The sequence below is a fragment of the Etheostoma spectabile genome, unplaced genomic scaffold (assembly GCF_008692095.1).
Source record: "Etheostoma spectabile isolate EspeVRDwgs_2016 unplaced genomic scaffold, UIUC_Espe_1.0 scaffold00019198, whole genome shotgun sequence".
Taxonomy (NCBI): Eukaryota; Metazoa; Chordata; class Actinopteri; order Perciformes; family Percidae; genus Etheostoma; species Etheostoma spectabile.
Window position 1 is genome coordinate 7,634 of NW_022604735.1, and position 10,075 is coordinate 17,708.

At 35.4% G+C, this 10,075-nt stretch overlaps 1 non-coding gene across 1 annotated transcript; it reads right to left on the reverse strand.

Moving 5' to 3' along the window:
* Positions 1-236: 236 nt before the first annotated feature.
* trnal-cag (transfer RNA leucine (anticodon CAG)) lies at positions 237-319 on the reverse strand. The gene has a single exon. It is a non-coding gene; the product is annotated as a tRNA-Leu (tRNA).
* Positions 320-10,075: the final 9,756 nt, after the last annotated feature.

The following is a 10,075-nucleotide window of genomic DNA, read 5'->3' on the forward strand; positions in this document are numbered from 1 at the left end:
AATTGTATAGTCTGATGGCATGAGGGACAAAGGAGTCCTTGAGTCTTTCACCAAAACCCTTCAGTTAAATCACAGTCAGTAACTTTACATGTGTTGACAATAAAGATGCTCACAAAACGCTGTACTTGCAATTGCATTTCTCGTGCACATTCATGTCCTCTTGAATACAAAGAACTGCTATGTTCTTTATTCCCAATATCATGTCTTAGATGTTTGTTCAAAATGAAAACAATTGTTGTCAGAAGTGGGATTTGAACCCACGCCTCCAGTGGAGACTGCGACCTGAACGCAGCGCCTTGGACCGCTCGGCCATCCTGACTAATCCAACAGATGTTCCATAGGACATGTCTAAAAATTACAATATAGTAAATTAAACATGTCATGATATAGTAGGTTCTCAGTCATCCATGTCATAGTTAACAAGGGAAGGTTTCTCAACTGTCAGCCCAAATATATGGAGACATGGAGACATGGAAGAAAGTCCCCAGGGTGGCAATCTGTTATGGATCCGTCAAAGATGCTTATAAATCCTACAACAGAGCTCCAATAGAGAACAGGCTGCAATATATAGTTAAGGTGTGTGGCAAGAATTCTCACAACCCTCTGACTGACTTAAGTTCAGATTTACGCTTCTACAGTCCTCCGCTCTACCAACTGAGCTATCGAAGGTCAACAGTGTAGAAGAATGCACTTCCCATTCTTGTGAATGTGATAACACAGGACCCCCTGAAGGGAATTGCTGAATCATCAGGGGCTGTAGCTCAGTGATAGAGCCCACTTCACAGGCTCAATGCTCAGATGTATTACAAGATTTGAAGTGAACATTGTACTGCCCAGTGATGGTGGTATAGTGGTGAGCATAGCTGCCTTCCAAGCAGTTGACCTGGGTTTGACTCCCAGCCGTCGCAGTAGCTTTCTCTGAGTGATGTTGCTTTCTTTATTTGTCAAGAAGTCAGCAGAAAGGTTACTTGCACAACCTGGTTTGATAAAACATTAGATCTCTTTGGGATGCACAATTATGGCCAAAAATGTGACTCCCGTTGCGTCTCTGTGTCTCTCTCTTACTCACACACACACACACACACACACACACACACACACACACACACACACACACACCACACCTTGTGTGGAAATAAAAAAAATAAAAAAGAACAAAAAACAAAATCACACTGATCATAAAAAAATAAAAAGTTAAAAAAAGAAAGTTATATTGAGTATGAAAACTCTTGTTTATTACATTTTACTTCATAATTGCAACCGCATGTGTTGTATTCATTGTTGCAAAACGTTCTGTATATAGTTTGTTTGTTACCATGACAACACCTTTGATCTGAAGCTTGATGCTGTCATGTAAATAGTTTTCAAATCAGCAATAAATATAACAATTTTTGATCAACTCATATCAATTGCATGCTTAAATAACATACCGGTTAAAGCCCCGCACATTTCAAGAGAACCCGACACACTTCCGGGTTAAATCTGACCACTTCCGGTTTAGGCCCGCCCAGTCCGAGTACGGATCCGGATACAGATAATTCATGTGGTAAACAGATACAGATACAGATAATGCTGTACTCGCTCATCCCTACGCTCTACCATTTGAGCTAATTTCCCTTTTCAAAAAAGTCATAGTATAGTATGACAAAAAATTCAAAAAAATCATAGTATAATATGTCTACAATTCATAAAAGTCCTAGTATAGTATGTCGAAATATTCCTAAAAAATCGTAGTATAGTATGTCGTAACAGTCCAAATTTATAGTTCTTGTTGTAAAACAAGAAGAATCTAATGTTGTCTGGAGAATGTGGGCATTGATCCCCCTACCTCTCGCATGCTAAGCAAGCACTCTACCATTTGAGCTACTTCCCCTTTTCAAAAAATTATATGGTATAGTACGTCAAAAATTCATAAAAAGTCATGGTATAGTATGTCGAAAAATTTCATAAAAAGTCAACAAAATCATAAACAGTCACAGTATAGTATTTCAAAAAATTCATATAAAGTCATAGCATAACATGTCAAAAATTCATAAAAGTCATAGTTTAGTATGACAAAAAATGGTGTAGTACAGTATAGTATGTCAAAAAATTCATAAAAGTCATAGTATATTATGTCAAAAATTCATAAAAAGTCCTAGTATACTATGTCAAAAATTCATAAAAGTCACAAAAAATCATAAACAGTCACAGTATAGTATTTCAAAAAATCATAAAAGTCACAAAAAATCATAAACAGTCACAGTATAGTATTTCAAAAAATTCATAAAAAGTCATAGTTTAGTATGATAGAAAATCATGAAAGTCATACTATAGTATAGTATACTATGTTAAAAATTCATAAAAGTCACAAAAAATCATAAACAGTCACAGTATAGTATTTCAAAAAATTCATAAAAGTCATAGTATAACATGTAAAAAATTCATAAAAGTCATAGTTTAGTATGACAAAAAAATCATAAAAAGTCGTAGTATAGTATGTCAACAAATTAAAAAAAGTCATAGTATAAAATGTCGAAAATTCGTAAAAGTCATTGTATAGTATGACAAAATATTCATAAAATGTCATAAAAAGTCATAATATAGTATGTCAAAAAATTCATAAAAAGTCATAGTATAGTATGTTGAAAATTGTATAAAAGTCATAGTTTAGTATGTCGAAAAATTCATAAGTCATAGTATACTATGTCAAAAATTCATAAAAAGTCATAAAAAGTCATATTATGTCAAAATATTCATAAAAGTCATCGTTTAGTATGTCGAAAAAAACATAAAAAAATCATGCTGTAGTATGTTGAAATATTTATAAATATTCATAGTATAGTTGTCAAAAAATTCATAAAAAGTCATAAAAAGTCATAAAAAGTCCTAGTATAGTATGTCGAAATATTCCTAAAAAGTCGTAGTGTAGTATGTCGTAACAAGTCCAAATTTATAGTTCTTGTTGTAAAACAAGAAGAATCTAAAGTCCTCTGGAGAATGCGGGCATTGATCCCGCTACCTCTCGCATGCTAAGCAAGCACGCTACCATTTGAGCTAATTCCCCTTTTTCAAAAATAATCATGGTATAATACGTCAAAAATTCATAAAAGGTCATGGTATAGTATGTCGAAAAATTCATAAAAAGTCAACAAAATCATAAACAGTCACAGTATAGTATTTCAAAAAATTCATAAAAAGTCATAGTTTAGTTTGATAGAAAATCATGAAAGTCATACTATAGTATAGTATACTATGTTAAAAATTCATAAAAGTCACAAAAAATCATAAACAGTCACAGTATAGTATTTCAAAAAATTCATAAAAAGTCATAGTATAACATGTAAAAATTCATAAAAGTCATAGTTTAGTATGACAAAAAAATCATAAAAAGTCGTAGTATAGTATGTCAACAAATTAAAAAAAGTCATAGTATAAAATGTCGAAAATTCGTAAAAGTCATTGTATAGTATAACAAAATATTCATAAAATGTCATAAAAGTCATAATATAGTATGTCAAAAATTCATAAAAAGTCATAAAAAGTCATAGTATAGTATGTTGAAAATTGTATAAAAAGTCATAGTTTAGTATGTCGAAAAATTCATTAGTCATAGTATACTATGTCAAAAATTCATAAAAAGTCATATTATGTCAAAATATTCATAAAAGTCATCGTTTAGTATGTCGAAAAAAACATAAAAAAATCATGCTGTAGTATGTTGAAATATTTATAATATTCATAGTATAGTTGTCAAAAAATTCATAAAAAGTCATAAAAAGTCATAAAAAGTCATAAAAAGTCCTAGTATAGTATGTCGAAATATTCCTAAAAAGTCGTAGTATAGTATGTCGTAACAAGTCCAAATTTATATTTCTTGTTGTAAAACAAGAAGAATCTAAAGTCCTCTGGAGAATGCGGGCATTGATCCCGCTACCGCTCGCATGCTAAGCAAGCGCTCTACCATTTGAGCTAATTCCCCTTTTCAAAAACAGTCATAGTATAGTATCTCAAAATTCATAAAAATCCATGGTATAATATGTCAAAAAATTCATAAACGTCATAGTATAGTATGTAAAAAATTCAAAAAACATCATAGTATAATATGTCAAAAATCAAAAAAGTCATAGTATAGTATGACAAAATATTCATAAAATGTCATAAAAAGTCCTAGTATAGTATGTCGAAATATTCCTAAAAGTCGTAGTATAGTATGTCGTAACAAGTCCAAATTTATAGTTCTTATTGTAAAACAAGAAGAATCTAAAGTCTTCTAGAGAATGCAGGCATTGATCCCGCTACCTCTCGCATGCTAAGCAAGCGCTCTACCATTTGAGCTAATTCCCCTTTTTCAAAAATAGTCATGGTATAATACGTCAAAAATTCATAAAAAGTCATGGTATAGTATGTCGAAAAATTCATAAAAAGTCAACAAAATCATAAACAGTCACAGTATAGTATTTCAAAAAATTCATATAAAGTCATAGCATAACATGTCAAAAATTCATAAAAGTCATAGTTTAGTATGACAAAAAAATGGTGTAGTATAGTATAGTATGTCAAAAAAATCATAAAAGTCATTGTATACCATGTCAAAAATTCATAAAAATTCATAGCATACTATGTCAAAAATTCATAAAAAGTAAAAAAAAATCATTAACAGTCACAGTATAGTATGACAAAAAAAATCATAAAAGGTCATAGTATAGTATGTCAAAAAATTCATAAAAGTCATAGGATATTATGTTGAAAAAATCATAAAAAGTCACAAAAAGTCATAGTATAACATGCATAAAATTCATAAAAGTCATAGTTTAGTATGACAAAAAAATCATGAAAGTCATACTATAGTATAGTATAGTATGTCAAAAAATTCATAAAAGTTATAGTATAGTATGACAAAAAAATCATAAAAAGTCATAGTATAGTATGTCAAAAAATCATAAGTCATAGGATAGTATGTCCAAAAATCATATAAGTCTTAAAAAGTCATGGTATAACATGTATAAAATTCATAAAAGTCATAGTTTAGTATGACAAAAGAATCATGAAAGTCATACTATAGTATGTCAAAAAATTCTAAAAAAGTTAAAGTATAATATGTCAAAAATGTGTAAAAGTCATAGTATAGTATGACTAAAAATTCATAAATTGTCATAAAAAGTCATAGTATAGTATGTCGAAAAATTCATAAAAAGTCATAAAAAGTCATAAAAAGTCATAGTATGTCAAAATATTCCTAAAACTCCCCCCGGTCTGCCAACCACTGTTCCCGTTGTAGTTCCGCGGGCTCGTGTCTGTTTGGCAGTGACGCTAACGCGATGAGGAGGCGAGGCAGCGCGAGGCTTTACCGTTACGTGACACAGTTCACATTATCATAGGATTCTAAAGGTAATCTTTAGTGTCCTTAGCCCCCGATGTTGTCATTGATAGCATTATGAATGTTTAACTTTTTCGAGTGAAAACCGAATTTGGCTGCCACCTGTAAGCTGGCTGTTGTTGAGTGAAATCAGAACAAATATATTGCACCTATACTGAGAATTTTTTTTTTATGTTATCAAGCAAATTCACTTGTCAGTGCCTCATTTCTTAACATTGTTGCCTTTGAAATAAAAGCTGAGACTCACCGTAAGATAGCCGTTTCAATTCAGTGACCACGTCTTGTGCTTTTATTTTGAAGGTTTTCCGTTATAATTGTTCGCCAGTGCTAATGTTTTGATAGTTGATACTCGATTGACGGTTTGAGAGTGAGTAAAAAATAATATTTTGGGGGATATGTTGTTGACTGAACAGGCTACATGCTTACATGCATATTTTAACATTGCTGTTGCTAGTTATCTCTTCGGGAAGGACTTCTGTTCCGTTACAGAAGCTAACGTTAGCTAGCCACAGGCTGTCTACTGTGCCCCAGAAACCATTATGCGTCACGTTACGCTTTTGGCAAGCACAACTTGGTAAAATATTAGTGTGTAATAATCGCCTTAAATCATTAAGTATGTTGCCCACATATGTAGAAAAATATGTTGCAAAATCCGTTAGCTAGTACACTGACACACTTTCACTTATTCACTATGCAAACACATTTGAGCTGATAAAATGGGAGCTTGTAATTTTCTATAACTGAAATTTTTACTCACATAAAATACACACCCATTTTCTTAAAAATAATAAAATAATGTGTACACTGATGTTTACATAACTACAATGACAGCTACAAACTTTTTTGTTTTACATTTTTTTGCATTTTGCAAAATTTACCTTCATATCCACCACCCTTAGTGGTTAGGTTTGTGTGTTTTTTTGACTAACACTTCCAAAAAAGAGGCAGTACATTAGAACAATGGGACTACAGTGGCTTGGAACTAAAATGACTGTTGTACTCGTTTTCAGATTTCTACCGGTGCACACAGCAGTTGGACATCTCAGAAGACGCCATAGAAAGCCATGCAGTCTTGCCTTTACACTGCCTTACTACTGGTACATTAATTGGATACCATGCTATTTTTTTGCTTGCTTTCACAATGATATTTAATTGTGGTATCTGTGAGTTTAGAAATACCTCAGTTTCTGACTATGTGAAACATTGTAGAACCCATAGAAACAGTAAGAAGGCTATTTTTCCCTGTGGGTTTCCAGACTGTGGAAGAAGCTTTTCGTCTTACAATTCTTTTAATGTGCACTTGTCCAGATTTCACCACGAAGGGAGGAAGCTGTCTTTTAATCGTAACATATCTGTGCAGTTAAAGTGTTCTTGGGAGTTTTGTGGCAAAGAATGTGAAAGCATAAAAGGTCTCGTAGCTCACCTTAAGTGTCATTTGCAAGAGGGTCTTGAAGTGACGTGTCCTTATAGTGGATGTGCAAAGGCCTTTAAAGTCATATCCTCTTTTACATCTCATTTATCAAGATGTCACAAGCAGTGTGATGTTACACATATTGATCAAAGTTATATCAGGGAAACAACAGAGTATGCACCTGCTGGTTCGGATAATGGGTCAAGCGTTGATAGTGAAGTACCAACAGTGCAGCATGAAGGAGAGTCTGACCCAGGGTCAGCCCAGGATAATTTCACTGAAAACATGGCTCTTTTTTTTCTTGGCTTACAAGCAAAGTATCTGGTTCCTGCATCTACAGTCTCTGATATTGCAAGTGAAATGAGGTTACTACAGGATATGCAGCATGAGTTTACTATGGATTGGTTTTCAAGAGGTCTCCAAGAATATGGTGTGCAAGCTGAGGCTTTACAAAATCTAGGGAAATGTATGTACGAACAAAGCCCTATGCAGCGCACCCTACATGCAAGTAGTGGCACCTTAACTACACACCACAAAAGACTTCAGTTTTACAGGAGAGAATTCAATTTGGTAGAACCTGTACAAATAACCTTAGGCCATGATGACAAAGGCAAGACAAGACATTTTCACTATGTTCCCATTCTAGAAAGCTTAAGAGCTTTCTTGAAAAATGAAAGTGTACAGCTTCAAATTCTAAATCCTGTTCATGCCGACGAGAGCATGCTATGTGATATTAGAGATGGTTCGGTCTCTAAATCTAGTGAACTGTTTGCCTCTGATCCACATGCTCTTCAGATCATGTTGTTTCAAGATGCTTTTGAAGTTGCAAACCCTCTTGGGTCCGCCAGGCTAAAACACAAAGTTCTTGCTGTGTACTACACTTTAGGTAATGTCTATGCACACCACCGATCCACCGTTGACTCAATACAGCTTGTACTACTTTGTTTGGAGAAGGACTGTAAGTTTTTTGGACCTGAGAGAGTTTTTGATGTTTTGTTATCAGACCTGTGTGACCTGGAGTCAAAAGGCATTTGTGTTGAAGGGAAAACTTTCAGAGGTAGTATTGCCTGTGTCATTGGAGACAATCTTGGGTCCCACTATCTGGGGGATTTACTGAAAATTTCAGCTGTGCTGAATATTTTTGCAGGTACTGTCATATTAAAAAAGGGGATTTTCAAAAAAATCCTCTTTCTACAGCCACAGAGAGAACACCAGCTAGTTACAGTGAATCATTGCTGGAGTTGGAAAATAACCCAGATATCCTAATGCACAAAGGCATCAAGTCAAACAGTGTTTTGAACAAACTCACACATTTCCATGTTTGTTCACCAGGACTTCCACCCTGCCTTGCCCATGATTTATTTGAGGGCATAGTTGACTATGATTTGGCAATGTACCTGCATTTCCTAGTTAAATCAAGAAAGTGGTTCAGTTATGATGTACTTAACCGCAGAATTGTGACTTTTAGAGGTGAGAGTCAGAATAAGGCTAATGTTCTGCATAACAATGGGACCAAACTTGGGGGACATACTGCCCAAAACTGGTGGCTTCTTCGGTTCTTGCCAGTACTGTTACATAACAAGATTAGAGACCCTAAGGAGGAAGTTTGGCAACTTGTATTGCTACTCAAGCAGGTGGTTGAGCTTGTGTGTGCTCCTACACTGTCACAATCACAGGCTGCCTACATGAAGGTCCTCATTGAGGAGTACATAGAAACAAGGCATGTACTCTTCCCACTTAAAAAGCTTCGACCCAAACATCATTACCTTTTACATTATTCAGATCTCACATTAAAGTTTGGACCCTTAATTCGCATATGGACTATGCGATTTGAGAGCAAGCACAGCTACTTTAAGAGGTGTATTCGGGCAAGTAAGAACTTCAGAAACATCACAAAATCCCTTTCAGAGAGGCATCAGTTGCTGCAAGCCTACCAAAGCATGGGCAATGTGTTTTCCCCTGAGTTATCATGTCTGACTGTACAAGGTTTTACCCAGAATTGTATGATAGTCAGGTTAAGGACGCGCTAAAAGTGTTTGATGTCTCGCCATCAAATGCGGTAGTGACAGACAAAATTACTGTACGAGGCACATGCTATGCAAATGACATGCTTGTTATTTTGAGCTGCGAGGGTGGAGAGTTAACTCTCGGGCTTATTGCATGCATTGTAGTGAAACAACAAAAGACTGTGCTTCTTTTGCTTCGACAGAAAAGAGCAAGTCTTGATCCAGATCTTGGTGTTTTTGAAGTAGAGGGAGAAGGTGGTACTTTTATTTGCCAAAGACTTGATGGGCTTCTTGATTACACCCCACTTAGACACTACCATAGAGGTGGCAGACTGCTGGTTACTCTTAAACACAGTCCACCATGGAACCTGTAAGGGAGAAGATCAGAAGCACACTGCCTTCACTGGAAGAGGAGCAAACAGAGACTCTTGTCACAAAGTTGACAGATATTGGAGTTAAAAATCTGGAAGACTGCACATTTTTAACAGCAGCTGACTTGGATGGGATTTTGTCGTTAATACAGTCCAGGCGGCTGATACATGCATTTTCCTCAGGTAGGTAATGGGCTTGATTAGACATTTACACACACACACACACACACACACACACACACGACAGTACATTCAGCTCTTTGTAAGTGTTTCATTCTCTTTTTTTTGAAATTCACATTTTTTGATTGTTCCTGTTCCTCCCTAGCATCTCAGAGCACCTTGGTTGTGTCCGGTGCTTCAAATGATTCAAATTTGAACGAGCATCTGGTGGCGACGCCGACTGTGACACCAACTGTGACACCTCCACAGAAGTTTCATATCCCATGGCAGAAGTTCCCAGTTACGTTGATGAATGCACTGAAGGAGAAGAAGAGACCACTACCAAAAGACAGAAGACACATGATCCGGATCATCATGGAAGACATGATGGCTACTGACACCAGACCAGGCAGAAGCAAGTTGAAGCAGGTTGCACAACAGCTGGTTGAGAGATATCCTGATTCCTTCTTGGACAAATGTGGCATACATGTTGTGGGTCAAGGTTTTGCATCCCTTGTAATGCAAATGGAGAACAGGGTTGAGAATGTCAGAAGACAGTATGCTTTTAGCACATCCCATGATGAGAGGCCCAAGAAAAAATGCAGAGCTTCTGACCGTTATGGTTGTACTCAGTGGCAACCTGAGTCACTGAATGACTTTAACAGCAATGAGGGTAAAAAGAAAATGCTACAAGATGCCTTTAAAGAAAACCTTCTCCCTCAGAGTGACATTAAAAGACTGATGTCTGAAACATATTATGCCCAGCGCA